The following is a 16,423-nucleotide window of genomic DNA, read 5'->3' on the forward strand; positions in this document are numbered from 1 at the left end:
TCAAGCTATCTGTAAGTAAGCAATGAAAGAAAAATCACCATGTTCCTGAGATGACTTTTCCTTTTCAGGATGGTACCAAAGCACCTACCTGTTATCCTTTAGCCAGAGATATTTCCCATAAAGGCATGGACACTAAAAACTTGAACAATGGATGCTAAAAATACAGGATAATCCAATTTTAAATGACACCAGATAAACCAATGGATTACATTAAATGTCTTTCCCAGTGTAGATATAGACAGACAGATAGATAGATAGATAGATAGATAGATAGATAGATAGATAGATAGATGCATGTACATGTGTATACTTCAGAAATTATTAACTCCATAATAAAAATAAGTTGTTTATTATAGTTATAGGATTTTGAAAGTAATTCAAAATATGTTTCTCAGTGTAACTGACTCCTCAAGTCTCATACTTGAAGTACATATCACCCACATCAGCTCCCATGCAGGTGCAACTTGACTCATTGTTCCTTTCTAGTGTCACCCAACTGATTAGCGTTGAGAGCAGCTGCTCTAGCCCAGGGGTGGGTGAAGTGATTCCAATTAATGATTAGTTTATGTCAAAGTAAGCTATTAGTGAGTCAATGCAAATTACAAACCAAGGTGCTCAGCAGCCTTTTCACTGGTTCCATGAAAAAAACCCTTGTCCTTGTTTTCTTTTCTATGATTCTCAGGTCAATCTGCTTTGCTGTTTCTCTTGCCAACAGCCTGATAACTCCAAATAGCAGTAACAAAAACAAAGGGCTATTGCTGTGTGCTAGGTACCAAATGTCAGAGCTCTCCACAGATTGAAAAGACTGTTGTCTGTATACAGGTATAGCTAAACAGCCGATGTGAACCAATTTCTTCCATGCTGAGTGCAAATTTGAATACTTCCTTTGCAGAACCTGACACTGTTTGCCTCTCAGTATCTTGGAACAACTATCTTATTGGAGAAGAACCATCCCATGCCTAAGTGGTGGCTGCCAGACCTCTCAGCTGATGTTTCTAAGCATTCATTCCATAGCTGGACTGTTTTGTTTCACACTATATGTTAGTGTGACTTTGAGGCATTTTTCCCTGATAACTGTATTTAGGAATCACCCTCCACTTCAGTTCCCAATAAGGCACCTTCTTCACCATCCTGTAGTTGTCTTCTTACTATACATTTCTCACTCCACAGAGCAGTTTCACTCTAGAATCTCTGTTCCAAGCCTGAATTCTTTTCACTTAATAGTCTTACTAACTTTATACATGGGGATAGGGATCATAGGACTTGTGATTTCATTATTATCAGGAACTCCAAGATGAGGAAATTTCCTTCACCAACATAGATCAGGAACTTCTCTGCAACTTACAGATTTATAGGATTGTCTAAATCACTGAGAGGTTAAGTTACTTTTCTAGGATCACATGGCAAGTAGGTATCAAAAGGCAGGACTTGAACTCAGGTTTCCCTGTCTCTTATACATATAAGAAAATTGAAAACATTTGATTTTTTTTAAAAAAATGAATTGATATCTTCAGTAAGTCAAGCTCTTAAAGACTTTAAGAAGACTAAATGCTATCTATATGCTGTAGAACCCTATTTTATCTGGAACTTAATGTCACCTAAGTGCATCTATCTTATAGCTCCCCCAAAAGAGTTGCTAGCTTTCTTGAGCCAGATGTCTGATTTCCATACAACAAACAGAATCAGTCACTTGGCTTTCCAGATGAAACATTGCATAAAATTGAGAGAGCATATTTCCTAGGGATCTTCTAGAAGGAGCAGGATTCAAGACTTTGACAATGGTTGGCCTAGCTGAACTCTGAGGTCCTTTACAATTGTTGATTCACAATTCTATGGTTAGTAATCAATTTTTTTAAAACAGGAACAGCGATGTCTAATCCCAGCTGTGCCACAAGATTGGTGCATGTTTGGGGGCAAGTTGTTTAGACCTCCAGTTCCTTAGTTATCAGCCTTTGAAAATATGAAGAATTAAATCAGAGTGAGAGAGAATACTCAAAAATCAAAAGTAATCTGTAGTCTCTTTGATATCGGTAGCACCTCCAATGATGCATGTCACAACTCATAAGCCTGCCCAACCTATGTGACTCTTCTCCATAATCTTCCATAAATGGAATTCAATAATCTAAAGGACTTCCTTGTTTTCTCTTGACATCACCAGGTTACCAACTGAGTACAGAAACTATCCATTAGTTATCCCATACCATGTGACCAGTCCATCTTCTTTTTCATTCATGCTTTTCCTTAATGACATCCTTTACATGACTCCTTCAAAATTCCTTATTTATAATATATTGCAGCCTGCTCACATCACTGCCCTTTGGTTGATCTTTGATTTTAAGATCTTCTGAGATTATAATGTTCCGGGACTCACAGCCATGCAAAAACAACAACAGAATATTGGTATTAAAAAGACAGTCCTTTGTTTCTGGAAGAAGCTTGGGAACATTTAAAGAGCTTGGCAATTTCTTATAAGCAATCCAGTCTGCTCTTCTCCTATTTTACTCTGGACCCAACTCTATTTGCTGTGTCTGTCCAAGATACTTATTGCCAATGGACAAGCTCTATATGCTATCCATTCAACTACGTGTAATAATTTAGACAATAAGCATTCTTCATCTGCTTTGCTTTTTTCCTGTGTGAATAGATAGGCAAAACTGTTTATTATGATTATGGATCTCATTTAAGAGGATCTGCAGTGTTCTGAGGCTTGATGAAATCAACACAATATCATTTGCGAACAGGCACATCTGGAGGGCCATCACCACCTATAGAGAATCCCTCCTTGACTTGGACTTCATCCTGGATTTCCTCCATGGCAGTGGCAAAGAACTTTAGTGAACATAGATCTCCTTGTTTTCAGCTTCACTTGATATTAATGATAAGATTGGATTGGAAGAAATTAGAGATAAAAATCACTATGGCTATCAAGAAGCTGAATAAATGTCATTTCAGAAGCTTAAGATTAACCACAAAGACTAGAATGTTACCATCTGGGAAAGATTTTTTCCGAGTGATTCAATCATGAAAGTTATGAGTTCTACCCCCTGACACTTGTAAAATATAAGGCATGGAGCACTCTCTCCTCCCAGACATCAGAAGTTCATGGATTAGCAATGAAGGGGAAGAAACCACGGAAAAAAAGAATAGAAGATCTGCTTTTCTGACAATGATGTTATTAGTTCTGAAAACTCTATCTTATGAATGAGAAGAGATGGTCTCCTCATGCCTAATTTCCTTTTTTCTTCTGTTTTACTGTGGTTAGGTTAAATAACTACTTGAGAGAGAATTGAGATAGCAACTAGCTACTTGGCTAGTTGAAAATGGATTTATCATTTCAAAGATTGGAAGCAAGTTCCCATCATTTGGCTAACAAACATTTTCATGAGAAAATATGTTGCAAAGAAGCACAAAAAACAGCAAGTCTGAAGATGAGGGTATAGAATGAATTAAGGGTTCAACTTGCAGCCATATTGCAAGCCCACATTCATAACTAGGGTGAGAAATTCTTTCCTCATGGGTGGATCTCAAAGGGTTTAAAACCATTCCATCACTGAGCAATCACAAGTGTAAGTCATGCCACATACGACCACATGAGTGCTACGGTGCAACAAACATATGCAGCATTTTCACCATATGTCTTTGCCACTCCATGAGCATGCAAAAAAGTTTCTTTGCTAATCTACATGATAGCCAGAAAGCCCATACAATGTGGAGAGAGCAGAGGAAGGTTTTACCTAATAATGGTTCCCAGGAACACCTTTGTTTGATCCAGTTTCAGTTTGTAAACCATAGGGAATCCACTTTGACTGGTACTGATGAAGCCCTGAGCCAACAAGGCAACATTTCCCTCTAAGTGGAGGGCCCTCACACATGGCTCCATGACATCTCTGGCAGAGAACAACTCCAGGTTTAACCTGAGAGACACAAAGCAGACAGCCAAGGAGTCATTCAGTAAACAGGAAACGGCACATGCTCTCCCATGCTAGTCTTGGATGAGTTTATAATGTGTCAGTAAATTACTTCAAGCTGAAAATCTGTTTTCTCTAAATTAAAAAAATGGAGAGATGACTAACAAAATGGCTTATCAGGTTGTATATGTATGTGTGTGCATGTGCATAAGTGTGTGTGTGTGTGTGTGTGTGTGTGTGTGTGTGTGAGCTCCCTCAAAAACTCAGGCTAACAAGATACAAGATAAATTCAACCAGATGTGTGGCTCAGTCTCCTTAAGTGAGATGCTGTAAGAACCATTAATCAACCATCACAACTCTCCTTATTTGCAGACCTCTTTATGTGAACTGTACTCTCAAAATTAGACCAAGCCTGTAGAGTCACCCTACTCCTTTGTAGGGGGAAATAAAAAAATACGAACTACCTCATCAGGTTTATAGTTTGTGAAATGTCTCCTTTTTTGTGCTGATCTTAACCCCCTTGCTTTCAGAAAATATCAGAGTTTTTAACATTGCTCATTTGGGGATTTGTCTTTGGGTCATGTACATTTGGAAGCAGCTACTATATGCAAGCGCACTGTGCTAGGTATTGGAAATACAAAGACAAAAACAAAATAGCCCGTGAATACAAGGGCCTCACATGCTTCTGCTGTGAAGCAACAAGAACAACACTGAATGCCATTATAACCGACAGATAAATGGAGAATTATTTAATCCTTCAAACTAGTTGTAGCATGATACAATGGAAAGATCAATGGACTTGGAATTAGAGAACATAGAATCAGAGAACCTACCATCTCTGTTGCTTACTACCTTTGTGACCTTGGAAAAGTCATTTAACCTCATTAGGCCTCAGCGTTTCCTCATCTGTAAAATAAGGGAGTTGGACTGGATGACCTCTAAGGGACCTTTTCAACTCTAAACAGTAGATAAGCTATGAACCGATGTTAACATTTCCACAGCAAAATACTGATCAATTCTTATGGAGTCACACTTACCTCTACCTTCTGACAGCTGACCAAAAAGATGATTATCCAGAAAAGGATCACTAAAGACCCATGATGTAGTTAGTACTGGTACTCACAGAGGACTCTACCTGTGTTTATGGAATATAAGGGCATATTCAACAGGATGTCACAATAACAATTGACAATGTAAAAGTGAACGGGACAAGCAAATCAAAGCCTCATTCCCATGTGTTGGAATGACTCTCTGTCACCAATGCAATAGGCTCCCAGCAAAAACTGCAGAGTCTTAGAATTGGAAAGAAGGGGTCTTGGGCCTTAGTTTTGGTCTCCTTTCATGTAGTAGACCAAATGATTTTAATATGAACTGCCATTACATTTAGACTCTTCTTTGGACTATCTTTCATCAGGCTCCATGTGAAATTAAGCTCCAGTAGAAATAGCATTATTCTTGAAAGACTATCCCTGAGACACAACTACTGTGTTATTTAAGCAAGGAAGAATCATAGAATCATACAATCTTTCTATAGCTAGAAGAAACATTAGGGTCATGTAGTGAATTTGGTGATAGAAGCCTTGAATGTGAGTCTAGTACAGGATTGGCAAACCTGAGGCCTCGAGGCCACATGTGGCCTTCTAGATCCTTGGGTACAGCCTTTTGACTGAGTCCAAATTTTATGGAACAATCCTTTTATTAAGAGGATTTTTTCTGTGAAGTTTGGATTCAGTCAAAGGGCCGCACTTGAGGACCTAGAGGCCCACATGGGGCCTCCAAGCCCGCAGGTTCCCCACCCCTGGTCTAGTGCTTCCATTTACCAGTTATGTGATCCCAAGCAACGTCTCTGAGCCCCAGGTTCCTCATTGCAATTATATACTACTTACCTAACACAGAGAGTATCAGATGAGATAATGAACGTAAACAGTGTTGTAACTGTGAAGCACTCTATAAATAGAGAATTTTTTAAAAAATAGTCTGCTTCTTTCCTTCTCCTTCCCGCTCCCATTTTACAAATAGGCCCATAAAGACTAAGGAACTGGCCCAGCTTCAATAGCTGGTTTTTGACAGTGCCAGAATTAGAATCCAGTTCTGTTGACCTGGCTTATTTTTCTACTATACCACAAAGAAACATAATTAACTAGTTAATATTTACTAACTGTCAAATAGGACTTCTCCATCATACAAGTTCAAGAGGCTATTTTGAGCATATTTCATGGCAAAGAGATTACTTGTGCTTCAGACAAAATAAATAAATGTTGGGCTTGTTACAAATCCTATGCTGTCATCATCTTCTCTATTTAATTTAAAATGTTAATAATGGCATTGGAAATTTTTCAGTGCATACAGGCAATGGTAAGCGTTTTCACACTACACCCAACTCTTGCCTCGGGGTATTGTTGATATAGCCTGACATCACAACCTGCAATTAAGAAGACCCTGGCTTTAAGCACATTATAAGATGAAAATGGAAACTCTATAAAATTTAAGGGGAAAAATTGCAACTTGGCATTAACAGATTAGAATGGCCCTTGGAAAAAAAGATGAAAGATAAAATTGATTTTTTTCCCATTAAATGAAGCCTTGAATTAAAAAAGAAAAGGTCCTACAAGTGAAAAGGGAACACATTTGGTAATGACCAATTATGGATGATGTAAACAGGATTCATGTATCTGACAGGAAAGGGGTTGGATTGGATTAACTCTCAGGCCCCATCCTACAACAAGATCCTACTGGCCTGTGAAAATCTTACAACTCCTTGAGAAGTATTTTCTAACAGAAAAAAAAATCTTTTCAGAGATAATTTTTTTGCCCGTCATTACTATTTAACATATAAGCCCTGTAACACGTATACCTTTTCCAGAACACTGAAATAGAAAACTGTCCTTTGGTTTCAGACTTTCCATTTAGCTTAGCAGCCATTTTATTTCATCCAGTCTAATTGTGCTCAGGACTTAAATTATTTGTTTATTGTAAAGTTTATGACCTTTCATACCAGTCAGGTTCAGAATTCAAGAAACAAACAAATTTTTCTACTCACGATTTAAATACAAGATTTATTAGTATTGTACAAGTAGATTTAATATATTCTCACTCACACAAGAAGGATCCAAGAAGAAATTAGCATCCCACTTCCCTGCCATTGAGTGTATCTCTTTCTTTATCTGGCTTAGGAAAAGGAAGCCACACACATAACAGCCCCCAGGAAGCTAGCTCTAACCAGACATAGCCCTGATACCAGATGGACCACAGATGTTAGGGGCCATGCAGTTTTATACTGAGGTAGACAAAGAGGGCTGGTATCTCTCATAAATGCACCAATGTAGAGTAAGCATATAAGGCTAAACAAAGGAATTGGCAGCGTTCCTGTGTGCACTCATATATTCATTGATCTCTCAGGTTCTCTATTTTCGTGTCCTTAATCCTTCTCAGGGTAAAGGGGTCTGATGTAACATGCTCACGTGACTTCTTACATCAAATAAAGGTAGCAGATCCAAGATTCGATGTACTCTTGCCCTTTTAAAGCTCTGTTTTGGAGAAGCCTAGAATTATGGAATTTTTTGAGCTAAAATGATCTTAGAGATCATTCAGGTGTAAGGAATCTGCGGCCTCCAAGCCACATGCGGCCCTTTTAGGTCCTTAAGTGCAGCCTTCTGACTGAGTCCAAGTTTTACAGAACAATCCTTTTATTAAGAGTATTTGTTCTGTGAAGTTTGGATTCAGTGAAAGGGCTGCACCTGAGGACCTAGAGGACCACATATGGGCCTGGAGGCCACAGGTTCCCCACCCCTGATTCCAATCCCTTCATTTAGTAGACAAAGGACACCAAGTACCAGAGAAGTTAAATGACTTGCCCAAATAGTGCTATAGCTGGGACTAGAATCCAAAGATTCTGCCTTTTAGTAGAAGCAGTGTGGTATGATATAACGAGTGATCGATTCGTACTCAGTCCCGCACCTGTATTCAAATCTCCCATCTGACACTTATTCAGCTGTGCAATCATAGTCTAGTCACCTGACACCTCTGAGAACCAATTTCCTCAACGGTAAAATGAGGGTTAAAAAACGCTTGCTAAAACTACCTCAGAGAATCGTTGTGGGGAAAGTGCTCTGTACACTTGAAAGCATTTTATAAATGTGAGTTGTTTTCATTATTTACTCCTCTTTTCCCTAAAGACTTGGCTTATCAGGCAATCCTCTTAGTGAAGTAAGACAAAACTGCAATTACCTTAATCTTACATTTTACTTCCTAAAGTAAAGTGGGTTTTAAAACTCCCATGAAAGAGAGAAAGGAGTTAACTCTGAAAGAAATCTACAGAAGAGAGAAATGACAATCATTCAACAAAAGAAATTTTTATGACATAGCCACTAGTGACATAAATAACCTGGATTACCCACCCCAAATTGAGGGGAAATATCTCCTGAATAGCCCAGATCACTAGCATCAACTCTCCCATTTTTTAAAGACTGAATATGTCTCACCCAGACTACAAAGTACAAGTGTTGGTCACTCACAGCCTTGATTCCACTACAGATCAGCTATTCTCATAACGTCTTTAGGCAAGCCCTCCTTGGGGCTTCACTAAACTGGTGCCAAACTTATTTCAAAAACTGGTCTACATGGCCTATTGTTTCAGTACTCAAAAACTCAAGAGAGCTGCCTTAACATCCCCAGTAGCTGGGATTACAGGTATGCCCCACTATGCACTTGCAAAATTTCTGTCCACGACATACCAAAAGGACGTTCTTTTAAAAAATACACATATAATCATATGTTTACATCTCTTTGCATATTTGTTTATGAAGAGGAAAGAAAAGAAACTTTTAGATTTCATACAGGAAGGAAGGAATTGCCCCATTCAACAATGTAATAACAGTAGCTGATATCTATATAACACTAGGCTTTATACACTTTATTTCATTTAATTATCACAATGACCCTGGGAAGGCAGTAGTAGAAATATTAATACCCTGAGTTTATTGTTATTATTATTATTAAGAAGAATAGCTAGCATTTACATACTGCTTTAAAGTTTGAAAAGTGTTTTACATAGACTATCTCATTTCATCTCAGTTTGAGGAAATTGAGGCTTAGAGAGGGGAAGAAACTATTTATTGCAAAATCACAGTGCAAGTAAATGGCAGGGCAGAAACGAGAACCCAGATCCTCGAATACAAAATCCAGTGCTGTTTCTACTATCCTAATTACCACAGAAGGGTTTACTTACTACCGGAAGTCAGTCAGTCAATAAACATTTAAGTACCTACTCTGTGGCAAGCAATGTGATAAGTACTGAGGATACAATTGGTTCTGCTATAACACAATATACATATTACCAGAAATCATGGTGCTCTGCAAAAACACACAATAAAAACCGTGGGGCTGGTGTGGAGCCAAGATGGTAGAATAAAAGAAGTGACTTGCTTGAGCTCTCCCCCAAACCCCTCCAAATACCTGTAAAAAATGGCTCTAAACAAATTCTAGAGCAGTAGACCGAGTGAAAACAAAAAGACAGAGTGAAACAAATTTCCAGAAAAAAAAAAACCTCTGTGCTTATGAGGAAAATGGAGTTAAGAACATAAAGCTCAACAACTTTTGTCAGTGACACGCACGAAGAAAGCAACTTAATAAAAATGATAGCATGGTTTTCTACGTGTTAAATGGTTAAGAAATATATCAATAAATACTGCAATAAATATGGCTGCATCCACAGCCTCACCCTACACAAGCAAGTTGGGCCAGCCCGGACTTCCAGCCTCAGGAGGCAGTTGGGGTAGAGGTGAGGGTGGGAGTGGGGTAGACCATCCTGTATCTAACCATGGCTCTTCCAGCACCAGAAGATATACAATAAATACATCACTTTACCTGAAAAAGACCTGGTCACTGGACCAGATGGCTCCAGAGGAGAAAGTGAGGCTGGTGACTTTGCAAAGACCTCCCTTACTTAAATCCACTCCACTTGCATGTCATGGCATCGCCTCCCTGACGTCATGGTATGGTGTCTTAAAGAATTAAAAATGAGTAGGTGTTGTTCATCCTTCATTTTTGAGGAAGACCAATGACATCACATTGTCAGGGTCAGGGTATGATCGGCTGAGGCTAATCAGTAATAATGCATACTGTCTTGACATGCATGACCCATCACTGTCTCAAACTGAAGGAATCCCATTAGACAGAGATATGAGATTTCAATAGATGTGTCAGTCAGTCAAGAAGTATTTATTAAGTATTTACTATGTGCCAGGTGCTGTGCTAAGCAGAGAGGATACGAAGACAGGCAAAAAAAAAATCTCTAGCCTCGAGAAGTAGACATTGTAATACATGTGTCCAGGTCCATGTAGTCTGTTCTGTGACTTATAGATCCATTTCCCAGTCTGATAAGACTCCATTCTGATACCTATCTTTGACAGACATTAATTGATATTAAGGGTTTGGAAATTCCTTCTAAAGCAGCCCAGCTATTTATCAGCACAGTTCATTCCCCTGCTACAATAGAGGGGTTTCCATCTGGAGGCTGTCCAACTTCATTATTACTCTTTGGATGCATTGGTCCCACCTTTGTGTACAGCAAAGTTGTGTAAAGCTGGTGTTTAAACACTAGAAATTTGTTTGAATTTGAGAAGCACTTGGGCATAGTAAAAAAGGCCACAAAACTGGGTCAGAAGACCTGGGTTTAGTTCAGTCTCTACCATTAACTGGCTGTCATTTCTCTCAAATATAAAATCAAAAGGTTGCAGTAGATGATTCCCAAGGTTCTTTCCATCTATAATGGACAACAATGTGAATCTATAGAGTTATTACTGTCACAGAATCAAAAAAAGCAGGAGTAGGCATAGCCTTTGCAGAAGCTACAAAACTCCCAAGTGTAGCTAGAATCAGATTAAAATATAATTGGAAATGTTTAGCAGAATGAATAAAAATAAAATACAACATAGATAATAGTAATTTGTGGTTTTCTAAGTCAATATGAGAGGTACATAGTGGGTGTAAAAAGGCTACAACATACAACCAGTGCAGAACTTTGAAAAAATCAGGAATAAAAGATGTCATTAAAAACAGTATGATAAGAAGAAAAGAGGGGTCCTAGAGATGAGGACAAGAAATGACACGTCGATGATCAGAGTGATTTCCTGGTACTCTCATGAGATCAGGAAGAAGAGAAAAAAGGTGTCAAGCAAACCAAGTTGCCCATTTTGGCAAAATTTATGGGAGGCCATGGAAAGTAGTCACAGAGGGTAAACAAATAAGAATACATCGTGATCTGTGTCATTAAAGGGAACTCTGAAATCAATGCAAAGATCCATTATATTTAAGCTATTTGAGAGTTCTTTGTTCTTTCTAATATTATTTGGTTTTACTATTTGTATTTAATAGATTAATTAACTAATTTATTTTACTTTCTTTATTCTCTTAATCTTGTTTTATTCTTATATTAAAACCAAAGTGGTATATCCCTTATCTGTGAATTTTCTAGTCCTAAGGCTCTTCATGTCTAAATCACAATGCCTGCTCTGCTACCTAAAGTAGAAACCTTATAAGTCACCTAGTAGAAAAAACCAAAGACAAGAGCAAAGGAGTTAATTTTTTTAAAAAGATGCCTAAGGGCAGTTAGGTGGCGCAGTGGATAGAGCACTGGCTCTGGATTCAGGAGGACCTGAGTTCAAATCCGGCCTCAGATGCATAGCACTTACTAGCTGTGTGACCCTGGGCAAGTCACTTAACCCCATTGTCTAGCCAAAAAAAAAAAGAAAGAAAGAAATGTCCTAGACCCCAGTCTCAACCAGTAATGGGAACATAGAATCATAGAATCTCTGAACTGGAAGGCACCTTGGACATCATCCATCCCATGCTCAATCTATACTATAACATAACTGATAAGTGTTCATCTAACCTGTCCTTAAAGATCTATGGTATTAAGAAACTGTGTCTCATAGCTGCACCACTCCCCATTTATTTTGTCTTCCTTGAGTTACTTGAGAGCAAGGACTGACTTACTTTTCTGTCTGTTTCCTTAGCACTTATCATGATGCTTTGCAAGTATTAAGTTTCACTCATTCCATTCATTTCTCCTCAAGAAATCTGTTCCATTTATGAATAGCTTTTCTTACATTGAGCCAAAATCTACCTCCCTGTAACTTCCATCTACTGCTCCTAATCCTATCCTCTTAAGCCAATCCAAACGAAACTAATCCCTCTTCCCCATGACAGGCTTTCAAATACTTGAAGAGAGCTTTCATGTTTCCTTCAAGCTTCTCTTCTGCAGGCTAAAATTCCTCAGTTTCTTCAACCAGTCTTCATACTGTGAGTCTCTTCACTGTCCTGGTTGTCCTACTGTGGATGTTCTCCAGCCTGTCAATGTCCTTCAGGAAGAGTCCAGAACCAACCAAAGCACTCCAGATGTGGTTTGGTCAAGGGAAATGATGGTCCCTCCCTTCATGTGGGCACAATACTACATGCAGCCCGAGATGACTATTATGTCACAACATCATAACCTGTATCCAAAAGATTGACTCTAATGATGGCAGACTGCATGGCAAGAGAGGCTTTTTGGGCAAGCAGGATCTAGTGACACAGCTCAGATCTTACAGATCTGGAAGGACCCTTAGAAATCATCTATTCCAAACCCCTCACTTAACAATGGAGAGAAACCTGGGCCTCCAAACTAGCAAAGGTATATAGGCTAAGGTTCCACAGTTTTAAGTGAAAAAGGAAGATTTCAAACACAGGTCCCATGGCTCTGACTCCAATGCTAATTCTACTATCCCACACTGTATTTCTAAATCTCACTAGAGAAGCATCTGTTTATGCTTATCCATAAGTTGGACCAACACACATATACTGAGAAATGTTCTTACTTCCTTTCCTTCATATTCAACTCTTATCCTGACCCAGATTCTTGGTCCAACTTCACAGTGGTTCAAGCCCCAATTAGTCAGAAAGTCTGGAGAAAGCTTCCAGATCGCAATGGATAATTTATAAAGTGGTCAATCCATTTACAAGACATCAAGTGTCTCAACATTCTGACCAATAATGCTGCAAGAATAAATGTGATCTTACTGTAAAATCCATGGTAACCCTCAGAAAACAGGAATGCTATACCTCTAAAGCACAGAATTACTGTTGTGACCATTTATCACTGCTACTGCACAGCTTCATTTCTAGATGAATGTACTGATCACACAGGGTTGTTGTAAGGATTTACATGATAACATATGTAAAGCAATATGTAAGCCATAAAGTGATCTATACATATGAGGTATTATTATAAGTTCTATTACAATTCTAAGGCAGGGAAAATACCAGGAACCATGCAACCACAATTGGTTGTTCATGTAATGTCCCACTCTGGACTCCCTTTCCCAAACTCCACTTGAACTGGCAGGTTGAGTCCCCAGAGAGGTGGCTACTACTATTTTTAGGATTCTAGGGTAATTCTGTGGGTGGCAGTCCTCCTAAAATTAGTTCATGAGCCCCAACACATATCCTTCCCCCTAATATTCAGCAAATAGTTCTTTAGCAAAGTCACTGAAATGTCATAGCATGAACAGTAGTTACAAAGCATTTCCCTCCAAAGCAGTCATGCATTCTCCTACAAATAAACAGAGTATGTAGGGGCAAAGAGTGTATATAAACCTATAAAATATTATGGTAATAGATCACATGTAGGGAGCATATATGGCTAGGAAACCCACAACTGAAGAACTAAAAGAATTTTCTTTCTCTGAAGGGTCCTCATGAAGGTCACTGCAGGGCATAACATTAGTGATGGATAAGTCACTCTGATGCTCAGCTAGGTGAGCTCCTTATAAAGCTTGGAGAGTCTGGGTTAGATGGTTTAATCAGCTGTTGAGTTGAGTCAAGCAGGTAGTTTGGCTGCTGCTCTGATTCCTCACCAGGTTCAGCAGCTGCTGACCCCCCCCCATCAGTTCCTGGCGTCTTGGTCTACTGGCATTGTTCTACACTTGCATATTGAGACCCCAACCTATAGCCTATCATTGGACCTCCTTCATGATTAATGAACAAAAATTCATTAGGTACCAGCTTTGTGCCAGGAATATGCCAGACATTGGGGCATTGTACCTTTCTGAACCTTTACCTAGTGACTGCTAACAACTTCCTTTGATGTATTACACTATCAATTTATTAGCAACTTTCTAGCAATCTGGACTTCCTCCTGGTACCTTCTGTTAGGATTTCCCTTCACCATTCTCATAGAGGTTCTATCCACTCCCTAGCTCCAGATCATCCCATTTCTAGCCCAGTACCTCACCAACCAGACTTCAGTTCTGACTTTTAATACCTTCTCTGTGCTTAAACTGTTAGCAGGAACTGACATTTCAAAACTCTTTTTTTTTAATGCAATTCATCTCTGTTCTAAGCCCCTGTGTCTTGTTTTCACACAGGCAAGTGGGGAAAAAAACGCTCCCCAAACAGAGAGATATGATAAGTGAACTGCTAAAATATTCCTAATATTATAACTGACACTTTTGAGCTTTTTGAAGTAGGGGTAGGAGGTATTTGTAATGATGCATATCCCCACTCATTTCCATGCAGAATAATAGGTTTGTGGAAAGAAGAGAGCAAAGGGCCATTTGATTAGATTAAGAGAGTTCATTTTTTGATGTTAGCAAGGTTGAATCTTCTCAGTTCAAAGGTGACCTGTGACTTAAAAAGGAACATCTTTAATGACTATCCAATCTGGCAGAGACTTTGAAATGCAAATGGTGTAATTTTGTCTCCAACACTCAGGGAGAGGAGAAGAAGGAAAGACAGAGACTAGCATGAGGGAAGGCAATTACACATAACAAAACTAGACCAGAAGTAGTGAGAAGGATATAGAGAAGTCAATTACAATTCTTCTATTTTCAGATTACCTATCCCTCTTTTCCTGCAGTGAGAGCAATGATCCAATAATAAGGTCATTTTGACTTTTTTCCTGCATTATCCTTTTCTGACTCCCTCTCATAGGCCATCTCTTGTTTCTCAATTAATAATCTAATTCTATTTTTTCATAAGAATGCTTTGTGCCTTTATGTTTAGTGTTACCATTAAAATTTATGTTCTCAATTTATAGAAGTCATTTTTATGTTTATATTGAAATAACATTTCCCCAAGAGTTCGTGTGCTAATAAGCCCTTATTACATACCTCCTTATTTGTTATTAAAAGACTGATAGTCATATCCATTTTATTGAGTGAGATTTAACACAACCAAATGTTTTCTATATCAGTCACTTGCTTTAGATCCCAAAGACTGTTGGCTGAGAAAACATTTCTTTCCTCAACTATATTGTCCCAAAGCAAACTGATAATCTGAGTTGTACTGATAACAGGGTCTACTATAGCCAGATGTATGAATGTCTCTATCTTATAAGAGACAGATGTCTCTTAAAATCAAGAGAAGTTTAGACACTTTATGTCATTCATTCCTCTTTCTCAGTACCCTCCACATATTTGTCCTTTATCAATATAGACTTGCTTAATATCATTAAGTAACTATAGTGGCTTTGACTCACTCCTAAATTAAACATAATAAAGGATAATTTTTCAATTTAGAAGATCCAGATCTCTTTCATTTTCTGAATAGTTTAAAATATCTGAACATAAGAAGGTAGTTTTAGACAACTATTCATCAGTTTACTTATGTGTAAAAATTAATTGAAAGGAAACTGATAGGGGCAGCTAGGTGGCACAGTGGATAGAGCACCAGCCCTGGAGTCAGGAGAACCTGAGTTCAAATCTAGTCTCAGACCAGAACTTGACACTTACTAGCTGTGTGACCCTGGGCAAGTCACTTAACCCTAATTGCCTTGCCAAAAAAAAAAAAAGAAAGAAAGGAAACTGATAAAATTTTTAAATTTCACAGTTGAATTTCTGAGAACCTTCATTTTCAGATGCATCTGTTCTCACTGTGACATTTTCACTTTATTTCATAATTGTTGGATGTTCCTTGGGGTTGATTAAATCAGAGATCTTTAGAATGTCAAGTAAATCACTACCAAAATGCTTATAATGTCCCTGCCCATTAAATTGCAGAAAGGCTTCTATTCTTTTAAGAGCAAAAATCCATTAGCAACAGAAATCCATAAGGACAGTGATTGTAGTCAGCACTACAACTAGGAATTCTAGCTCCCAGAGCAAAGTAGCTGGAGAGTAAAAGTAGGGGAAAGGTTCAGAGGATAGACTCAGTGGGCAACTGCAGTGAATAGAAGAGTGAAATGAAGAACTTCGAAGTAATATCTGCCCCCTGATCCTACAATCCTACCAGGCAATGCTCAGAAGGAGGTGGGAGAGGAATGTGCAAAACTGAACTTTCTCTGGTTCAGTATATCCCCATCAGGCATGGTAATATCATAGAGGAGGCCAACAGGTAGGTTGAAGGGGAGTGAAAGGTGAGCTAGCAAAGGAATGGGACCCTCCTGGTCCATTTGACTAGACAATCTCTGAGGGAAGGTGAAGGGGATGAGGGCCCTGGCAGGCAACACTAGAGAGGAAGCATCAGGCAAAGCAGGAAGG

Source organism: Phascolarctos cinereus, unplaced genomic scaffold, assembly GCF_003287225.1.
Source record: "Phascolarctos cinereus isolate Bilbo 61053 unplaced genomic scaffold, phaCin_HiC Scaffold_4;HRSCAF=312, whole genome shotgun sequence".
NCBI lineage: Eukaryota > Metazoa > Chordata > Mammalia > Diprotodontia > Phascolarctidae > Phascolarctos > Phascolarctos cinereus.